The sequence below is a fragment of the Gorilla gorilla genome, chromosome 13 (genome assembly GCF_029281585.2).
Source record: "Gorilla gorilla gorilla isolate KB3781 chromosome 13, NHGRI_mGorGor1-v2.1_pri, whole genome shotgun sequence".
NCBI classification, from domain to species: Eukaryota; Metazoa; Chordata; class Mammalia; order Primates; family Hominidae; genus Gorilla; species Gorilla gorilla.
The window spans coordinates 85,878,021-85,899,179 of record NC_073237.2 but is presented as its reverse complement, the minus strand read 5'-3'; the positions used below and the strand labels follow the sequence as shown (position 1 = coordinate 85,899,179).

At 53.2% G+C, this 21,159-nt stretch overlaps 1 protein-coding gene and 1 pseudogene across 12 annotated transcripts in view; one reads left to right on the top strand and one right to left on the bottom strand.

The window, feature by feature from the left end:
* SEMA4D (semaphorin 4D) overlaps positions 1 to 21,159 on the top strand; it is a 137,044-nt gene that overhangs the window by 40,183 nt on the left and 75,702 nt on the right. For all 12 annotated transcript variants that reach the window (XM_055350834.2, XM_063696546.1, XM_031014765.3 and 9 more), the window contains one exon: positions 2,018 to 2,083. The gene's annotated coding sequence lies outside the window, so the exon portion shown is untranslated. The remainder of the gene's footprint in view (positions 1 to 2,017; positions 2,084 to 21,159) is intronic.
* On the bottom strand, positions 7,128 to 8,427 carry LOC101130908 (proliferation-associated protein 2G4-like; annotated as a pseudogene).

Genomic DNA, 21,159 nt, shown 5'->3' with positions numbered 1-21,159 from the left:
GTGCAGCGGCACGATCTTGGCTCACTGCAACCTCTGGCTCCTGGGTTCTAGCGATTCTCCTGTCTCAGCCTCCCAAGTAGCTGGGACTACAGGTGTGTACCACCATGCCCGGCTAATTTTTTGTATTTTTAGTAGAGATGGGGTTTCACCGTGTTAGCCAGGATGGTCTCGATCTCCTAACCTAGTGAGCCACCCACCTCGGCCTCCCAAAGGGCTGGGATTACAGGCATGAGCCACTGTGCCTGGCCTTTTTTTTGTTTATTTGCTTTTTTGAGACAGGGCCTCACTCTGATGCATAGGCTGGAGTGCAGTGGCACAGTCATAGCTCACTGCTTGACAACCTGGGCTCAAGCAATCCTCCCACCTCAGCTTCTCGAGTAGCTGGGACTACAGGCATGTGTCACCATGCCTGGCTAACTTAATGTTTTGTAGAGTTGGGGTCTCACTGTGTTGTCCAGGCTGGTCTTGAACTTCTGGGCCCAAGCGATCCTCCCATTTCGGCCTCCCAAAGTGCTGGGATTACAGGCGTGAACCACTGTGCCCAGCTGACCTCCTTGTTCTTTGTGATGGGTGCATACACTTCAGTGTTTGGATAGACCATTTATTTGATTCTGGTCAGCCACTGATGGACTTGGAAGGTTTCCATGGCTTTGCTACGATGCAGGAAGCACCCTCGTGGTGTAGCTTTGTGTCCAAGTGGAATGTGATTCAGCAGCATCCCGAGTGTCACAGTCAGGTGCACTGGGTCTGCTCCCCCACTGTCAGGCGCTGGTTTCCCCACCCCATCACAGGCTCTGGTTGCTCAGCTTTGTAGGTTACTGCTCATCAGAAAGATGAAAGCGACCATCCTGCTTCAGTTTGTTTCTTTCATCGTTAATGACATCGAACAGCTTGTCCCTTCACTTGCCATTTGCGGCTCTGTGCCTTGTGGGAGGGGACTTTGCGATGCTCACTCCCTGCTCCAGGAGGCCAGTGAGGAAGGAAGGAGCCCTTTGCATTTTCTCAGAGTGTTGATTCATGTTTCTCCTTTATGCAGGGGCATTAGTAAGCCTTCCGCTACTTCTGACATTATTTTAAAAAATCCCTCCCAGCTGGACGCGGTGGCTCATGCCTATAATCCCAGCACTTAGGGCCGAGGCGGGCAGATCACTTTAGGTCAGGAGTTCAAGACCAGTCTGGTTAACATGGTGAAACCCCGTCTCTACTAAAAAAGATATAAAAATCAGCCGGGTGTGGTGGCATGTGCCTGTAAGCTCAGCTACTCAGGAGGCTGAGGCAGGAGAATTGCTTGAAACTGGGAGGTGGAGGTTACAGTGAGCTGAGATCGCGCCACTGCGCTCCAGCCTGGAGACAGACTGTCTCAAAAAGAAAAACCCTCCCAAATTCTGGTTCCTGTTTGGATTCTTCTTTTCTTCTCTCTCTCTTCCTTGCCCTCCTTCTCCTCCCCTTCTTCTCTTGATTTTGGTTTTTGAGTATGTAATTAATTTTAAAACTTAAAAAGTGTTGGAATATTGAGTGCTAGCACTGACATTGTCTTCATATGTGATTTTAAATTAGGGACTGTTTTGGAGCTTTGTGCTACAGTGTCCTTCTTGACTACACCTTCATTGTGGGTCACAGGGTTTCTGGGTAAGGCCTTGGCCCACCCTGGCTGTCTCCTGCACTAGAGCTCACGCCTAGTGATTGTGTGCTGAGCCAAGGAGAGGCTCTCTGCTAAGTTGGTGCCTGGCCAGGAGCAGAGGGGAGGAGAGAAATGGGTAGGGCGAAGGAAGGTGCAGATGATGCCTCCCTCCCAGTTCTTGATAATCCTTGTCTGTTAGCTGTAATGCCTCTTCTGGTCTCACGTGGCCAGGTAAGCTGTACCCTGTAACTTGACAGTTCTCTAGGACGATGCTCTTGCAGTCCCTGGGGGACATTTTTGGCACAGGGTTGGGGTATGGAATTGTGTGTATGTATATTGTAAGGGAATCTGGTAGTTTATCCTGCTAAAATATGCCCTTTTCTAACTCTGTTTCAGACTCTGCTAACACCAGATAGTGGAAAGAAACCATGTGCTGAAATGTTGGACGACACTGATGGTTTGGTAAGTGTCGGCGTCTGCCTGAGAGCCATGGTTCCTTTTGGAACTGGCTTTTCAGAAGGTCTTGTCCCGGTGTTCCATTCCTTAGTCAGCAGCGATGCACATTCACTGTGTGACCTGCCAGGCAGGTGTCTGGAGAGTGAGGGAGGAAGGCCTGTCTTTGAAAGCTCAGGTGGTTCTGCCTGGAGTGGTAAGGGTCCGTTTAGGGGATGTGGCTATAGAGGAAGTCAGTGTGGGTGGGGCTGGGGAGGCAATGAGCGAGGCAATGCTGGGTGTGGCTTGTTTGGTGGTGAGCCCAGTACCCAGCCTCAGCACCAGCTTTCCCGGCAGGAAGGGAAGGGCCCCAGTTGAGGAGGTGCCCCTGCCTGGACTGTCCCCTGAGGACTGGTGCACCTAGGAGTTCATATTGGGTTGTTGAAGGTGGTCTTTCACCCTACCCTAGGGGTCTTCGGGATCCCGTGGGCAGTTGCTTCTCTTCTGTCCACTAACTCACACCCCCCATGCCCCGTGTTCAGGGAGGTCTGGCAAAGGCAGTGGCTTGGGCTGGGGTGAGGTGGACCGGGGACAGCCCCCTGAGCTGCCACACCTTTGCTCCCATCCCTGCCCTTCAAGTGTGCAGAGTGGACGAAGGGGCTGCTTGTTGTCTGAAATTCCAGAGCATCAGGCCACATGGGCCCTGTCACAGACAGCATGTGGGTGCGAGTCCGCATGTCATGGCAGCCCCAGAGGGCACTGGGCCCTCCCTGTCATGGATGAGGCCATGGAGGCACAGCGTGATGAAGTGATATTGTTGTAGGCTATGACCCAGGCTACCCATTTTCTCTGGCCCTGTCCCCAACCCCTCCCAACTGTTGGGATCGGGCTGCCCGCCCGCAGGGCTGCTGGGCCATGGGCTGGCCCGTCACTTCATGGGTTCAGTTTCCTTCTCTATAAATGTGAAGAGGCAGAGCCACCCAGGGCAGCTTCCTCGAGGGGCGGGGCTTCCTCACCCGTGCTAGGCACATGCCTGGGCAGAGTCCTGTGCCAGGGCCCCACTGGGTCAGCTGGGGGCTGGGAGTGCTGTGGCGTGGCTGTGCCTCTTCGCCATCCCGAGGGTGGCCTGGGCTGGCACGGGACATGTCCTTGTGCTGTGCAGGATTGTAGGCTCTGGGGGACTCACCCTGTGCAGAATGCTGCCCTCACACTCTGCCGTCACTGTGGGACACCCACTGCGGTTTGACACTCTCACTGGGTGTGGGAGGTGCCCTCGGTAGCCCCGGGAGGGACCGTCTTTGGCTCAGCAGCCACCTGTGCAGGTCTCTCGTTTCCGGCTTGTTTACGTGCTTGGATGGAACCAGAAGAGAAGAGGTCATCAGAAGAAGCTGCTCTGTTTGATTTGGTGGAGGGCCCACCTGTCCAAGGCCCCCAAGGTCCACTCCTGCTAGATCTGGTGTGGAAATAGAGGAGGGAGTGAAAATCTGGGGGGGGCTGACCATGTCAGCCACACCAAGCTAGAGGAGCCTCAGCCACGTCCACACCACCTTCTGTGGCCACTCCTGGAGATGTGGATTAAAGGTTGATGCAGGTGTGTCTGTGTTAGAAGGCGTTTCAAGATGTGACTTTAGCTGTAAGAGGCAGGATATGTAAGTCCTTGCATCCCCTTTAGAAAGCCGGGTTGTGACTCCTACTGCCTCAGGGGTGCCTTGGCCCTCCTGGTCTTGCCCAGGCTGGGATCTTCCTGGATGCAGCTTTCACATCATAGATAGTCTGCATACACAAGACCATTTGCAAAGGACATACTGAAGATTAAGTCATATATTCTATCGAGACCATCCTGGCTAACATGGTGAAACCCCGTCTCTACTAAAAATACAAAAAATTAGCCAGGCGTGGTGGCGGGCGCCTGTAGTCCCAGCTACTCAGGAGGCTGAGGCAGGAGAATGGCATGAACCCAGGAGGCTGAGCTTGCAGTGAGCCAAGATCGTGCCACTGCACTCCAGCCTGGGCGACAGAGCAAGACTCCATCTCAAAAAAAAAAAAAAGACATATATTCTAGAACTTGGGTTGAAGTAGAAGCAAAAATAACTTTTAAGGGACTTTTCCCAGTGTGAAGTGGCCCATATAAGGTGCTTTGCCAGCCTTTGTGTGGGGACAAAGCAGGCATTGTGGTTCCCGGTGCCACTGTGGGCCAGGCCCTGTGATGCTGGGTCCTGGAGAGAGGACGGCCACCACAGGAACCTGACCGTCAGGGCTGTGTGTCCACCCAGCGAGGGCCGGGACCAGATGGTTCTGGGAGGCCTGGCTTAGATTGGTCTGGGGTGCTGGGGTCTCTACTGCAGGCGTGTTAGACATGGCTGGGAACACGGCCTGGGGGCCATCGCCTTCCAGCAGCTTCCCCTAGAAGCATAGGATAAGACAGGCAGCAAAGGGCTCTGCGTCCTCAGAGGAAGGAGCACAGGTTGGCTTGGACATCTGTCTGGGGGAGCCAGAGAGCCACAGGATACAATGCTGTGTCTTGCGTGTGATTTCTTAGACCCAAACTCTTACACTTGCATGTGCTTATGGGGAGTTGAGTGCAGAAAGTGAATTCCTTTGAGTTTGGTTGTTGCTTTGATACCGCCTGCATTTAAGCTCTTCCTTCTTAATTTACAACAACCCTGTAGTCTTTATAAAGTGCACTGTGTGGGTGCTGCCCAGCCTCCCTAGGGTCTGAGTGTGCACCACTGCTTGGAGGCAGGGCTGCCTCACCTGCACTGGGATGGAGCCCTGTTCATAGGAGCTGGGCTTTATTTTTAGCAGATACAGTTCCACGTCTCACAGAGCTGAGAGCAGGAAGACTGTAGATTTAATTAAATGACACTGAAAGGGGAGGTAATTACTTCTGCATGTTTCAGGAGGCCCAGGAGGGTGTCCCAGGTCCTCTGCTGCAGCCCTGTGAGGCTGTTACCTGGAAAACACCCAAGATCCCATCCCTGATGGGCACTCAGAGTCCTGTGCATTACTCTGACTAATGATGAACAATGTGAGCTTTCCTCTCTGAAGCCTGGCTTTGGAGATAAGCCATGCAGTCTAGAGACAGTGCAGCAGGTCACTTCAGAGGAAGCATGATCAAGCAGTGCATCCCAAAGCTGCTTTAACAGGATGGGACACCTGGCGTGGTGGCTCACGCCTATAATCCCAGCACTTTGGGAGGCCGAGGTGGGTAGATCATCTGAGGTGGGGAGTTCAAGACCAATCTGGCCAAATTGGTGAAACCCCCATCTCTACTCAAAATACAAAAATTAGCGGGGCGTGGTGGCTCATGCCTGTAATCCCAGCCACTCTGGAGGCTGAGATAGGAGAATCGCTTGAAGCCAGGAGGCGGAGGTTGCAGTGAGCCGAGATCGCACCATTGCACTCCAGCCTAGGCGACAGAGTGAAAAGGCTGGGTGCGGTGGCTCACACCTGTAATCCCAGCACTTTGGGAGGCCGGGGCTGGCGGATCACGAGGTCAGGAGATTGAGACCATCCTGGCTAACATGGTGAAACCTCGTCTCTACTAAAAATACAAAAAATTAGTCAGGCGTTGTGGTGGGCGCCTATAGTCCCAGCTGCTTAGGAGGCTGAGGCAGGAGAATGGCGTGAACCTGGGAGGCAGAGCTTGCAGTGAGCCGAGATTGCGCCACTGCACTCCAGCCTGGGTGACAGAGCGAGACTCCATCTCAAAAAAAAAAAAACAAAAACAAAACCAGGACAGGACATAGAGGGTACTAGCACCATCCAGCTGCCTCTGGCACACAGGAGGGGCCGGTGGCCAAGGGTTCATTTATAGTAACCAGAAGCTTCCACACCCTCAACACACTCAGATCCATAGCACCTCCTCATATCAGTGGCTGTGTGGGTGGTACTGCCTCCTTATGCCACATAGGATCCCTGCTTAGTATCCTAGCTGGACACCACACCTGATACAGAGCACCAGAAGTGTGCTGATCAGAGCCGAGATGCCTTGAGCAGTTACAAAGAGTTTGCACACAGAAGGCAAGATGCACTACCTTGTTCATGACCTGCGTGCATGACATGCAGAAGGATTGTATTTTGGATGTGTATTGGGTTAGATAAAATATATTACTAAAGCAAACTTAGTCTTTTTTTTTTAATGAGTAAATCCAAATTTATTTTAATGTCATGTCATTTTCAATGTGTTTAAAAACCTCATAAGTTAGTGGGAGCCCTAGTTTCCTGGGACAGCATGCCAGAGGTACTGAAATTTGTCACCTTTCTCTACAAAGCCCCAGCAATCCAATCCAAGTCCATAGCTTCAGAAAGCCAGGAGTTTTATCTTCAGTCAGTCTACTCCTCTGGTTCTTGGTTTTTCTTTCAAGGGAGGGAGGTCACAATATTTCAAACAGGGAACAAAACCAGTTGAGCTTCCAGCTCAGGTTTGTGTAAGATGGAGTGAGGGAAGACCCCATTGACTCCAGAGAAAAGGGTAAGGTTGAGATGGATTATTTCTTTATAGCTTTGTGAAAATGGAAGAAGAAAGATTGACAAATGAGGATCCATTTCATAGATGGGAATTGCTTCATAAGTGAAGGCTCCAGCTCCTAAAATGGGAGGGGCCTGACTGACAGCCTGAATCAGATGAGGAGTCGGCCACACCAAATAAAAACTATCTGAAAAATAATCCTCCTAATTTTGAAGCCAGATAAAATATTTGGGGAGAATGGAAAAAGAGGAAAAAGCCCCCAAATAGATGGAAAAATGCTAACATCAGAATGGTATAAAAAAATTCGGCTGAGTTTTCAGTGGTGGTGGCTAATTTAGCCCTGTTCTATCGTAGGGTTACAAACCTTGACCAAGCAGAGAGTAGAAGAAAAGGCTAGAAAGAGGGGCTTGAAGGCAATGAATTTTGACTCCTGATTTTATTATTTAATTTCTTTTGTTCATTTAAAGTCTTCTGTGGTTGGGAAGCCTCGCCTCCCAAGACCAGAGTCAGATGGAGCTGGTTGTTGTTGGAAGGGAGTGGGTTGCAAAACTGGGGTGGCGGCAGGGACACCCCCACTCTGCTGGCAGTCCTAGGTGGAGAAGAACTGCACTTCACAGAGTCTAGGGTGTGGTGGGAAGGGGATGAGGCAGGAGCAGCAAGCTGGGGAGATGGGACCCACCTTGGTCCCCAGCTTCATTTTCTTCTAATGTTTCCCCACTGGTGGCATTCTCTGCAGTCTTGGAGGCCTTTTTTTTTTTTTTTTTTTTTTCTTTTTTTGGGTTTTTCGACTTGCAGAACTCTGGAGGAGGGTCTTTAGCTCTGCATCCTGGACCTTCATCTCAGACTTATAGAGGTCAGGCTAGAAGGGACCACTGGTTATCTGCATGGGGCCATTGGGCAGGAGCAGAACTGTAAATTTGAACTGGGCAACAAATTCACCCTCCTTCTCATAGAGAACATTAAATGGTTGTAGCATTTCATGTTTGGCGCACTCCACCACAGCCATCCGAGCCTTCTTCTCATCTTCACATGCTCTTAAAGTAAATGGCATGGCATCAAAACGCCTTTTCATCTCACTGAAGAAGGCACGTCACGTTTTCGTTTTCAGTCCATACTGTTTGGAGGGGTCTCATTTGTACACAGTGGTTCTCTCTCCTGCATCCTTGGTCTTGCCCTCTCCTGAGCTGATGAGAACATCCACAGCATATACTTCATGTACCTCAAATTCAGCTTTTTCATGGTCCTTCTTCTGCTGGTCTGTGGGATTCTGGGTAATGGTTTTTTCTCCATCGATGACATGCTGCTTCAGCTGGTGTGACAGCATACCTTCTATTGGCATGCAGTTAAATAAGTGGGCAACTTTGTTTCAGGCTTCTGTCACTTGTGTGTTCTGATTTCCAGGTGTGACCAGGCATAGGGCAGCTTCAGCACAACGGTGAGCTGCCTTAATAACATCTGCTTTCCTCCCTGTTTCTTGGGCCCCTGAGCTACATCAGTCACAAAAGTATGAGCTACATTAGTGATGAAGCCATTCACATGGACCCTAAGGTCAATTTTTACCAAGTCACCTTCCTTGAGAATATAATCCTGGTCTCTCTTCAAAGGGGAGAAGTGACATACACAGTTATTTACCAAAATGCTGGTGGGAAAAGCAATACATTTCTTCATCTCTTTTTCTTTCTTGAAGATTTTCTCTGTTTCTTGCATAATCACGGCATCACCTTTCTCACACAGGCTCAGTACTGACACACCTGAGCTAGATGCGTCCACCAAGGACCGAAGTACCCCATTGGCAATGTCGCCCCCCATCTTATAGTTGGTCACGACCAGGTCCTCGGCGATAGTTTGCTCCTGCTGCTCGTCCTTGCCTGACATCTTCCTACCACCACCACTGCAGCCTCGTTTCCCCTGAGCCGCCGCTTTGCCTCCCTTCCCAGCCACAGGCTGTGGTCAGAGCTCCCTCGATCCTCGAGGAGAGGGCGAGTGAAAGCCGTGAACTTAGTCTTTTAGCGTGACTTCTAAGAACATCTGAAATTATACCTGTGGCTCGCCTAGTAGGTGTAGGATCTAAACTGCTCTTTGGTGCCCTTGGATTTGACTTCCTCTCCTGCTCAGGCCCCGCCTCTGTAGTTGGGAGCTAGTGACTTGTAACAACCGTATCAGGCTTTGAGAGTGTTTTTGGCCAGCTTTAAGTGCTATTATTTTGCATTTATGCAGACAATTACAAAATAGCCTGCTGGGCCTTAGCAAATAGCCAGGTTTCACCACTGAGATTGTACATCTGCTGGGCTCCCGGGCCTGTGCTTTCAGTGAGCATACCCCTCCCCAAAAGGCCCCGTGCTATCCGGGCTTGTGTCTCCCTTGTTTTCTGTGGGTAAGACTTACACAGTGTATTTGCCACTGATTTTCCGTGTCCCAGCTGTACCCTGAATGCATCAATGGGCGTGCTCAGCCTGCAGGTCAGTGATGGTTTGTGATGAGCCCCATCCTGCCTTCCCTTGGGAGGAGGGTCCCCACGTAACCCTTTCAGGCCCTGACCTTCACTTGCTTTGGCCACCCCTGGGGTCCCACTGAGGGGCTGCTATCTATGCAGCTGCAGGACACACGCTGGAGTCCTGGGAAAAGCCCCTCAGGCACTTCCACATCTGGCCGGGCTATTTATATCCCTCAAAATGGCCCATTTTTCTTTGCAGAGTGAACATGTGGGCGATGCTGTCATGCCCGCCAGTGAAGCCCGTGAAACAAGCCCTTTCATTGAATAGCTTTCTGGGTGCGTCTGACACATTCTCATCTATGTGCAGAGGCCTCGTGGTTTTACGCCTTCTCTGCTGCTGTTGTGTGGATCGCTGTTCCTCAGAGTGTAGGGGGGCTGTGGCCCCCACAGCAGCCTGTTCCTGGTGCTGGGGCAGCCCGGCTGGTCTGGGTAGGCATACCTTGCCTCCCTGTCTCTATCCCACATCGCCCAGGGGAGGGTGGGTCCTCCATGGCCTGTCATGCACAGTTCACTGAGCTCCTGCCCTGGGTCCCTTATGCCTGGGCAGTGGGGCATCAGCAGAGGAAATAGTATTTACTGTTGGGGCAGACAGACCCCAAAGGAGATCAATAGGTCAGGTACGATTGGAGTTACAAGGGGGAGAAATAAAGCAGAAAAAGATGCCAGGGGCAATGGCTTACTCTTGTAAATCCCAGCACTTTGATAGGCCGAGATGGGAGTATCACTTGAGGCCAGGAGTTTGAGACCAGCCTGGGCAACATAGTGAGACCCTCATCTCTATAAAAATATAGAAAATCAGCCAGGCATGGTGAAATGCACCTGTAGTCCCAGCTGCTCAGGAGGCTGAGGTGGGAGCGTGACTTAAGACCAGGTATTCAAGGCTGCAGTGAGCTATGATCACACCACTGTACCCCAGCGTGGGTGACAGAGCAAGACCCTATGCAAATAAGTACATAAAAATAAAATACAAATAAATAAATACATAAAGCAGAGAAGGAGATGAGACGGGTTCTACAAGGGGAGCTGGGCTCATTGATGGAGCCAAGGCTGGCGCCATGCCTGTGCCTGGGGAGGAGCACTGTATGCATGGGGAACAAAGCAGCAAAGGCCCCGAGACAGATGGGAGCGAGTCTTGGGTGTCCAGGGAGCACTGAAGTGGTGGTGGGGGGCAGTGGGCCGAGGCAGAGTCAGGAAGGGCAGGGGCAGGAGAGGAGGTGGTGGGTGGGGGAGTTTGAGGGGTTGGGGAAGACCCCTGCCTCCTGGGGAAAATGGGCCATTGTGGGGGTGCCGGGCACCCGGTTAGGAGGCTGTGAGGTAGTCTGGGAGAGTGGTGCTGGTGTGGGCATGGTGCAGCAGTGTTGATGAGGAGTGGCTCCCTTCAGCGCTTATTTGAAGGTGGACCCAGAGGACTTGCTGCCAGCTTGGATCTGGGGTGGGTCATGGTGGGGGTCGGGAAGCACAGAACACCCTGGATTTTGGCCTGAGCCATTGGAAAGACTTAGGCTCCAAGTGGGCTTCCACCTGGGCTGTCTCGGAGGCATCTCAGCTTTGGGGAGGTGAGGAGCGTGGTTTGGGGACACCGGAAGCTTGAGGTGCTTATTAGTGGGGAGGAGGCTGTGGGGTACCTAAGCCTGGAGTTGAGGAAACATCTGAGGACTAGCCCAAGGGTTAGTCCTGACTGGAGCCGGGGATATGGAGGTCTCCCAGGGCAGGCCCCCTCAGAATGCCCTTGCTCCTTCGCTGTCAGGTAGAGACATGTCTGAACCTGCTCCTGCTCCATGCTGGCCTGCAAGGGTCACAAGGAGAGACCAACCTTTGGGTGCCTCCATCGAGGACAGACAGGCAGCGTGTGAGGGAGGGTCGGGGTTCGGACTGGCTGGCGGGCTGCTGTGGGAGAGATGGTCTGGGCCTGGGAGATGAGATGGACAGACCCACAAGGAATAGGACACATGGCAGGGTTTGGAAGGGAAGGCATCTGGGGAATTGAGGGTCTCCTCTTATCTCCTGCAGTCTTTGGGGGCAGCACCTATCCCACAGGGGCACACCCAGCTGAGACTTCGAGTCCTCTGAGCTGGACACAGTGTGGGCAGGGAGCCCGCCTGAGGCCTGGGTGCAGTGTGGCGTGGGGAGTGGAAAGCACGTCCTGAGGGGAGTCACTTTCCTCCCCTGCCAGTGTGCCTGGCACATAACCCCCCTTTCATGCCTCAGTCTCCTCCTGCTGCTGCCTTGTTTTAGAAGGTGTGGCCGCCAGGGTCCAGGATGGCCCACACCCCTGCTGAGGGGAAGCGGGAAGCGGCTGATCGTTTGTGCAGGGAGCCTCGGAGCCCTGGAGAAGTCCTGGGAGGCAGCCTCCCCTCTCTGCCCTCCTTGGTGGCCTGAGAGAGGCCCCGTGGTGCTTATCATGGAGACGGGATAGTGTGTCTTGTTTTCTTTAGCCCATGTTGGGCTGGGTGCGGTCATGGCCTTGGAGCAGGCCCTGTTCAGAGCCAGTCAGTCAGTCTCAGGGTTTTTTTGTTCTTTGGTTTTGCCCCTTGTGGTAGGCCAAATGATGGCCCCCGAAAATACCAGGTTCTAACCGTTGGAGCCTGAGAGGGTGACTTTATATAGAGTTAGAGTCTGCAGCTGGGACTAAGTTGAGGATCTTGAGGTGGGGAGATGATTCTGGACTATCTGGTGGGCCCCAAATGCACTCACAAGTGTTCTTCTCAGAGGCAGCAGAGGGAGATTGGGCACAGAGGGAACAGAGGCTAGAGTAGTGGTGGGTGTGGGATGGATTTTATCTGCCAATTGGCCTGGGCCTCGGGTGCCCAGGTAAGTGGTCAGGTGCTATTCTGGGTGTCTGTGTGGGTGTTCCTGGGTGAGGTTGACATGAGAATCCATAGACTAAGGAAAGCTGTTGCCTGGGAAGCAGGATGGACAGACCCGCAGGGATAGAACACATGGCAGGGCTTGGAAGGGAGGGGGTCCAGGACATGAGGGTCTCGTCTCATCTCCTGCTGAGGGTGCAGTGCTTGTCCTGCATGGCACCTCCAGCTGAGCCTGCAGAGACCTCTGAGGTGGACGCAGAGGCTGGGAGCATGGGTAGGGAACCCGCCTGAGGCCTGGGTATGGCGTGCAAAGTAGAAGGTGGGGTAGGAGGTGGCCCTCCCCAGAGTGAGTCGGCCTCACCCAATCTGTCGAAGGCCTTAATAGAACAAAAAGACCTGGCTTCCCAAGTCAGAGGGGACTTCAGCTATCTGACTGCCTGTGAATGGAAGCTTCACAGGGTCTCCAGCTTGTGGATGACAGATCCATAATCACGTGAGCTGAGCACATAATAAATCTCTCTCTCTCCCTGTGCACATCCTATTGGTTCTGCTTCTCTGGAGAACCCTGACTAACCAAAGAACCACAAAGCAAGGAACGCTGCTGCCACCAGAAGCTGGAAGAGGCCAGGAAGGGAGTCTCCCCTGGGGCCTCCAGAGCGAGCATGGCCCTGCTGACACCCTGATTTTCGTCAGTGAAACTGATCTCAGAATTCTGTCCTGCAGAACTGTGAGGGAATACACTTCTGTTGTTGTAAGCCACCCAGTTTGTGGTCACTGGTGAGAGCTGCCGCCTGAAAACCATACAGGCAGTGTAAACAGTGCTTCCGTGAATACCCTGGCCATGCTCTGGAGCTGTCATTCAGTGCATGGGTTTCAGGGAGCGGCACTCACGGTCCAAAGAGTGTTTGTCTCTTCCTTGTAATAGATCTTGCAAGATCCGTTTCTGAAAAGATCCAACGGTTCATCCTTTCCCTGTGAGCACAGGGAGCTCCCTGTTCCAGCACCTTCTCTCAGCGGTGGCATGAAACACTATAAACTGACTTGTCAGTCTTCAGGGGCAGAGTGACAGCTTTGTGGCCTTGATGGCGTCGCCCCAGATCCTGGTGAGTGTTGCGTCCTTGTTGGATGTTCTGTGGCCGTTTGGATCTTCTGTGAATCGCCTGTTGTGTGTTGTGGCCCTGTTCTGTCGGGATGTTTAGCCCTCTTTTGCCAATCTATAGGAGCTCTGGATTTGTTATAGATATTGATCTTCTTTCTTCTGCTTGGAAAACATTTATTCCTAATTCTTTTCTTTGCCAGTTTCTTTTATTAATGTATCATTTGCTGTCCAGATTAACTCATTTTATGGTCGAATATGTCTCTCTTTTCTCTTAGGGCTCGTGGGTACCAGCGTTTGTTAAGAAGATTACATGGGTTGTCTGAGGATTTTCTGGCAGGAGTTTTCTTGTTTTGTGTGTTTGAATTAAACTCTTGAACGTGTCTAGAATGCTTTTAACATGAAATAATATGCTTGGGGTGGGGGAGGGCAATTTTGTTTCCTTCCAGTGTGCCAGCACTAATTAGTCAATAATCCGTCCTTTGACCAATGAATTGAATGACAGCTCTGTGGTCTGTTAGGGTCTCATGTAAACTGGGTTCCATCTGGGGATCCTCCATCCCACTCGCTGGCCTGCTTGTCTCTTCACGTGCCCACATCCCGTCAGTAGCGGCTGCAGAGCAAGTGCTGATAGCTGGGAGGAGTCCCCTCGTGTGCTGTGTGTGTGATGACGTGCTTTGTGAGCCATGATGGCAGGAGTGCTCCTGTGTATGCCTGTATGTGTTTGCCTGTGTTTCTCCTTATGACTCCTGGGCAGAGCATGATAAGGGCGGGTACACTGTAGCTGTGCTAGAGGGGCAGCCAGGGAGGAGGCCATGGAGGTGGGGAGGGAGGCCAAGGTGAAGCAGGAAAACAGAGACCACCAGGTGGACGCAGAATTATGTCTATGGTAGGTAGGTATAATTTCTAAAAGGCAAGGTGTCCAGGACAATAAATGTAAAGCAGGTTTATTATGGGGGGAGCAGTGAAAAGAGAACCCTTCGTGTCAGGGACCCACCCACTGCTTGGATTTCCTTTGGGCATGAGTGCCCTGACTCTGCCCATGGTGGGAGGATGCATGGGCATGCAGTGGGGTGACCGTGTCACTGCAGCTTAGGTGCCTGTGCCTGGCCCAGGGCTGCCTGACTCTGGGCCCCTGAGGATGCCCATGCCCAGGCATCTCTGGCAGCTGGCACCTCGCAGTCTCCAAACGCTCTCTGTGCCCCATCTTCTGTGGCACTGCTCTAGCAGGGCAGGCCACACCTATGCGGGGAGCCCAGGAGGTCAGGGCCTGCAGTTACCCACTGGTGACCCCAGCCCCACCCATGCTGTGGAGGGAGGGTAGAGAGTTTCAGGTGCCAGACCATAGAGGACTCACAGCCAGGACAGGAGGCAGCCAGGTCCTGGCCACCAGCTCGGAGGCAGGCATGGGGTGGGGTGCAGCTGAGGCGCTGCAGGGCCAGGGCCGTCTGCCACCCGCCTACCCCAGGCAGATCCTCCTCTGGCGGCGGCTGCTGGCCGGACCTGCTTCCCGGGTGGCTATTATGGATGGGTGGAGTCCACGCTGCGCTTTACTGGGAGGGCTCATTTTCTGTCAGACAGCTGAAGGCTCCACTCTGCAGGGACAACAGGACCGTGGTACACCCACTTCGAGGTCAGTGAGAAGGTGGACAGGGCAGCCAGGCCCCGTGGGAAGGTGGCTGGAGACTGGGCCCATGGGCATCCTGGTGGCCCTGTTTAAGCTCCTTGTTCAGCTCATACATGGCTTGTGGCTGGAGTGTGTGTCCAGTTGAGCATTGGCATCCGTTCTTCTCCAGAGCACCTCGCGACCCGGCCTCCGTCCAGCGGGGTAGTGTGGGTGGTCATAATCCTGCCACTGACAGGGAAGTCTCACTCTTGAAGCTGTGGAGAAGTCCCTAGGGGACCTGATGGGGCTGGGCTCTGGACTGTGAGTCACCTCCTGGGGAGAAGAGGCGCCTTCCTCCTGGGCGGCTTCAGTCCCAGGTCAGGCAGAGGCTGTGCAGGCATGCTGTAGGGGTGCAGGGGGCCCTCCTGCTGCTGAGCACGGTCCTGGTGGGCATCCGAGGTTGCTCTAGCCCCAGTGAAGGCCCTTAAAGTCTCACAGGCTGTGTGATGACAGGCTTGTCCCAGCCCAGGCCCGGGGCCCAGGTTTGCAGATGACACTGGCACATGCGTGAATCAGGGTCCCCAGCATTGACTCACATCTGCCCGGGTCTGGTGTTTCCTCGCTGGGAAATGGTGAGAACGATGGGGAGGGCTGCAGCCATGCCAGACACTGTCTGGTGCTGATCCCTCTCTGGGACAGATGCAGTTATGAACCCCAGGAACCCTCCCCTCCCCTTGCATGTGTCCTGACAGCTCAGGGTGAGTAGGTCTGATTCTTTGCTAGCTGTTGGGGCCTGTGGAAGTGAAACTCATTGTCTTTTCCATTTTTACCTTGAACTCTGTGTTTCTAGCAAGTAGAGGAAGAGGACCCCGGCCAGGCAGATGGTTTATTTTTATGCATGGTTTCAGATGGCGCCCACCCCTCCCCCTCCTTGCTGCTGACCATCTCACTCTTTTGAGATGTTGCTGCTGCTGCATGGTTTTCTTACAATTTTTTCTATTCTACTGCATTTTAACTAATGAGGTCCGTATTCTTCCTGCAAAGCTGCCATGTTTAACAGAGGACTCTTGGAGCCTGGCAAGCTTGGAAAGAGCAGGTAGCTCCCTCCTCTTCTGACAGGCGGGCCAGTGGGGCTGGAGTGGGGGGCTCCAGCAGCCCCTACCACCCTCGTGGCAGCCGTGGTGCCCAGAGCCGACCCACTGAGCCCCTCCCAGTGCTTTGGCCAGTGACCTTGACCTGGGCCGTACGGCGCAGTAAACCATGTCTCCGGCCTGAAGATGTGGCCTGGGCCAGGGGAAAAGGGAAGGAAAAAGCCCCAGCTCACTGGGTGCTGATGATGGGTAGGGGTGATCAGGAACATGCTGAACTCACCAGCCTGGCCATTGCTGGTCTACACATCCATAAACTGTGCAAGATTTCAGGCATGTTAAATAACAGAGCCTTACAGTCTGATGGGGAAGAGAAATGTGTAAACACAGCCATGGGATGGGTGCCTGGTGAGGGACTGTCAAAGGTAGGCGTGGCCGTGAGCCCCTCTTGCCAGCCTCTAGTCCTCTGTCCACACAGTGGGGCCTGGAGTTGCTGGGCTTCCCTTTCACTTAGATCAGAAGCTGAAGTTTAACAGTATGGGCTGGGATGGGAGTGTGGGAGGGGGTTAGGGCCCAGGCAGGAAAGCTGGACGCAGAGTGGTTAGACAGGTATTGGGGCTGAAATGACAAAGAGGGTACTGAGGACACCCAGGGACAAAGCAGCCACAGCCTCCAGGCAGGTCCCAGGAGCCCTGAGGAGGAGCCATGGGATGGTGGGGAATTGGTCCCCTCCCTGTCTGCTGCTTCCAGGCTGCCCTCGCTTCCTTCCCATGGTCTGGGGCATTCTGATCCTGACACAGTGATGTGGGGGTGGCCCATCATGTGGGAACAGGGGCCTGGCCGGTACCAACATCTCCAGCCAGAGCTCAGGGTTGCCTCTGCCATCATCACCTCGGCCACATCCCCTTTCCTTCTGATCCCAGACACATTGGGCTCTGTCTTGCCTGCTGTTCTGTCTGCCTGGGAAGCTAATGTTGTTGGTGCCAAATTCCTGAAGAGTCCTCCCTGATGGCCCATCCACCACGCGAAGCTGTGGAAATTGCCCGCTGCTGGGAGGAACAGTGCCGCCCGGCCGAGTCCTGCGCGTGTGTGGAAGTGGAGACCAAGGGTTGGCATTCGTAAGGTCTGGGAGTTTGGTTTAAGGCAGATCTTTCAGTGTGGGTGGCTGGTCTGATTTGGACTGGGACATGTTTACAATGTGTAATAAGACTTTAAGATCAGTGGACGCAGCAGAGGGCGTGAAGCCAGCCTGATGGTGGTTTGCTGAGGGAGCGGCTTGCCCAGGAGAGTGGCTTGTTGTTCTTAGAAGGACTCCCTGGGTGAGCAGGTCAAACAACTTTCAGGAGCTCTGATCAGTCAAGTTGCATGCTGCTTTGCCCTCTTGGGTGGAAATTTGCTGCAGTAGTCCAGTTAAAGTGTACTTGTGCATTTCTGACACCTCACCCTTCAGGTCCAACTTAGCCTCCTCACCAGGCCAGCTTGTCTCCTGTAGTTCTCTTGGCACCCTGTGTGTTCCTACTCAGGACTTGTCACAGTGTGTCATCACACATACGCAAGCACATGCCGTGGGACATTGATGTCTTGCCCACTGGAAGCGTTCCATAGGGTGGAACCAGCCCCACTTTGCTCTGCTGGCACTTAGCACGGCGTGTGGCACGTAGCAAGTAGTTAGGAAATGTTTGCAGAGGAACATGAATAAGTCTTGCACGAGGTGCCGGGGAGCTCAAGAGGAGGAAGCAGCCTCCTTTTTTTCCAGGAGACCAGGGGACGCTTTACCCAGAAGGGCCCTGCTGCTGTGGAGGGTGCAGCCTCCTTGGGGGCTGAGTGTGGAGGGCAAGCGGAGGGTAGGGCTCAGGGGCCAGGGTGATGGGTGTGGGTGGGAGGTGGATCAGACAGCATTGTGGGGGTAAAGGGTTGGGATTTTAAGCAAAAGGCAGCAAAGAGCTGTTGAAGGCTTTTTGGCAGAGGCATGTCAAGACCAGATTTGGAGTTTCGAGATACTCATGCAGCTATACCATGGGGGTGGTTGAAAGCATGGGTGGGAGAAGGCACAGGGGCTGGAGAGGAATGGGAGGGAAGGCGGTGTGGTCACTGCTTCCTGGCAGGGGCGGGGAGGGAGCCTCAACTGGGTCTGTGGGGCAGAGGAGCCAGCACCACTCCAGGGCTCGTCCCGGGTGGGTGTGGATGGAGATGCCGCAGCCTGGGTGGCTCCCAGGGTGAGGGTCAGGCTCACAGGGAGGACACCAGGCCTCTTATCGTGGCTCCATTCTCTGTGGACTGCCCTTGGTGGGACTAAGAGCAGGCAGGTCTCCATGTGTCCTGGACACAGCTCCTGACCCAGCAGGTGTGTCCACTTTTCGGCTGTGGTGAGGGTGATTGAGGGGCAGTGTGCCAATGTAGAATGACTATATGGCATGTTTGTGGGCTAAAGTAAGTGAATGCTTAAATTGACACTAAGATGCGGTGAGCTTGATCGTGGGTCGGCCGGTTTCCATTCAGCTAAAACTCATGAAGTGGGGGCATCACTGACTTTTTTTGTAAAGAGAAAATGACCTGTAAATAGGCTTTTAAAAATAGACACTTACTCTTGCTTTTTTTGTAAATCAGGTTGACCTGTCAGTGCACTCTGGGGTCTGGCCAGCTGCGATGATCTTTAGACCAGTCAGCCGCTGGCTGAGCTGACACCTTTTAGATGGAAATGGAATAAATGCTGCACCACATTGTTCGTGTGGGTGGTGAATGCAGGTGTTTGAAACCATTAGCTTCTTTGCATAATTAAAAACCTTAATTTTTTGTGAAATCTTTAATCATAGAAGAAATGCTTCTTTCCAGTTTGAGTGTTTCTCTTAATATTACCATTGCTTTAAGACAATTACCTTCAGGGCTCATTACTTCCCTGGACAGTTTACAGGCCAGAGTGGTCTCCACTCAGCCACTAGATCTTAGAGGATTCTAAGAAACCCTATTCGTTAAGCCAAGTAACTCATATATTCTGAATCTATAAACATGTCTGAAAATTGTGAAACATACTGTAGAGTTTATAGAAGTTCTTAAAATACATACATTGTGCCGGGTACGGTGGCTCATGCCTGTAATCCCAGCACTTTGGGAAGCCAGGGTGGGCGGATCACGAGGTTAGGAGTTTGAGACCAGCCTGGCCAACATGGTGGAAACATGTCTCTAATAAAAATACAAAAATTAGCCGGGCGTAGTGGTGGGTGCCTGTAATCCCAGCTACTCAGGAGGCGGAGGCAGGAGGATCGCTGGAATCCGGGAGGCAGAGGTTGCAGTGAGCGGAGATCAAGCCATGCATTCCAGCCTGGGCGACAGAGCGAGACTCCATGTTAAAAAAAAAAAAAAAAAAGGCCGGGTGTGGTGGCTCACACCTATAATACCAGCACTTTGGGAGGCTGAGGCAGGTGGATCACGAGGTCAGGAGATTGAGACCATCCTGGCTAACACGGTGAAACCCCGTCTCTACTAAAAATACAAAAAATTAGCCGGGCGTGATGGTATGCACCTGTAGTCCCAGCTACTCAGGAGACTGAGGCAGGAGAATGGCGTGAACCTGGGAGGCAGAGCTTGCAGTGAGCCGAGATTGCGCCACTGCATTCCAGCCTGGGCGACAGAGTGAGACTCCGTCTTAAAAAAAAAAAAAAGAAAAGAAAAGAAAAGAAAAAACATACATTGTATTTGATTCTAGTCAAAGAACATAAAGAATACTTCGATTTTTTGCTTCAAATATCCCTAACACTAGAAATGTTGTTTGTCTCAGGAACGACAGAATAAAGTGCTTCATAATGTGGGTTTGACTGGCGTAGCTTTCAGCCCGTGATGTACTGGATTAATATTTTATCTAATTGCATGACCCCAGCTCTGTCGTGAGCAGGAGTTGCAGTCACCAGGCTCCCGTGGTGAATGTCGTCCTGCTCACCTTCTTGTTCCATTCTGTGATGCAGCCATCACGAGCTGCCATGGGAGGTGCTCCACCCTGAAAGCTCTCTCCAGGCCAGCCTGAGTGTGGCATCCACATGAGCACAAGTCCAGCACCAGCTGAGGCCCCCAGCCCTTCACTCTTCACCCTTCCTGGGTCTCCAGTTTCTCATCTCCAAACTTAAAACTTGCCTTCATGGTCACAAAAGGCTCCCAGGAGAGAAGCAGGGCGCTTGGCTTGAGTATTCTCTACAGTGCACCTTTGTTGCTTCCCTCTTCTCTCTTCCACACTCAGCCCCCAGGGAGGCTGCTCCCTCCACAGCATCTGGGTGCCCTACTGGGTAAAGTGTCCTCTGGTTCCTCTCTGCATCTTGCTGAGATGGCCCTGCCCTTCTATCCCTACCCCTGTAGGTTATTAGAAATCTTCCGGCGAGAAGGGCGCGGAGCCTGGTGCCAGATGGCACTGTGCATGTTAGCAGGTTGGATGGCTCATCCTTGGGACTGAGTTGCTCAATTTAAGGAATTTTAGACTTGGCATCTGGGTTCAAGCATGTCCCTGTCCTGGCTATGTCCCGAGCTGCGGACCAGGGCAGAGCACCACATCTTTTATACAGTGTCCCTGTCTTGTTCATCTCCGAGGCTCAGAGACCTCATTTGTGTGGCTGTCACCTGTGCCTGCTCAAGTCACGTTGCTACCTTCCTTTAGCACCTGGACACATCAGCCAGACCTCCCTCCCTGGGACCCCTTGACCAGAGGCAGCACCGGGAACCTGTGCCCCTTGCTGCTGGCACACATGGGCAGGTGCCCGTGTCACTGAGCCCAGCCATGCGCCAGGCCTGCGCCCTCCCCTCTCAGGGCGCACTGCAGCAGTGGGAGTGCCTGTCGCTGCCGCCTGCTAGGGTTGGTGCTGGGTGGGGGTGGGTGCAGAGGCTGGGATCTGGAGGCCACACCTGCAGTGTCAGAGACTCAGGGCGAGCTTCACACCTGCCCTGCTGCTTGTCCTGTGGTTGTTTGCTTATTCAAGACCAAGTGTGGGCGACCAAGATTGGGCAATACTCACTGCATCGCGCTTCCTTACAGGCTGAGGGCAGGTGTCTGCCGCTGTGGGAGGAAAACCTGGCCTGCAGAAAAATAAAAACTGCCAGAGCTGCACGAGCCACACTTCATTGCACTGTGCAACGCCCACTAGGATCAGGCCACTCATGGGGGTGGGCATGCTGGCCCGCAGAGCAGCCAGGGCCCTGCAGCCCCTAACAGAAGAGGCCACGTGCTTCCCATTTTAGGGTCGTCTGCCCAGCTGGGAGCAGGCCATCTCGCTGCAGCACTGTCCAGCAGCTCTGTGCATGCTCACCTCCCAAGTTTGCCCTCATTGCTACCTCTTGACTGAGCTGTCTTCGTGATTCCTGAGTCAAAGGCTGGACATGAGAGCTCAGAGGGCCAGAGTGACTTGCCCAGGGCTACATCTGCTTCCTCGGGACTTCACCTCTAGCCCCATTGTCCCGTGGCCTTAGGCAGCTCACCCATCCTGCCATGGAGCCCCCAGATGACTGAAGTAGTGGCCAGGCCTGCAGGGTCCTCAGGCACCCAGGAGCTTGCCCTTGCCAGGCGAC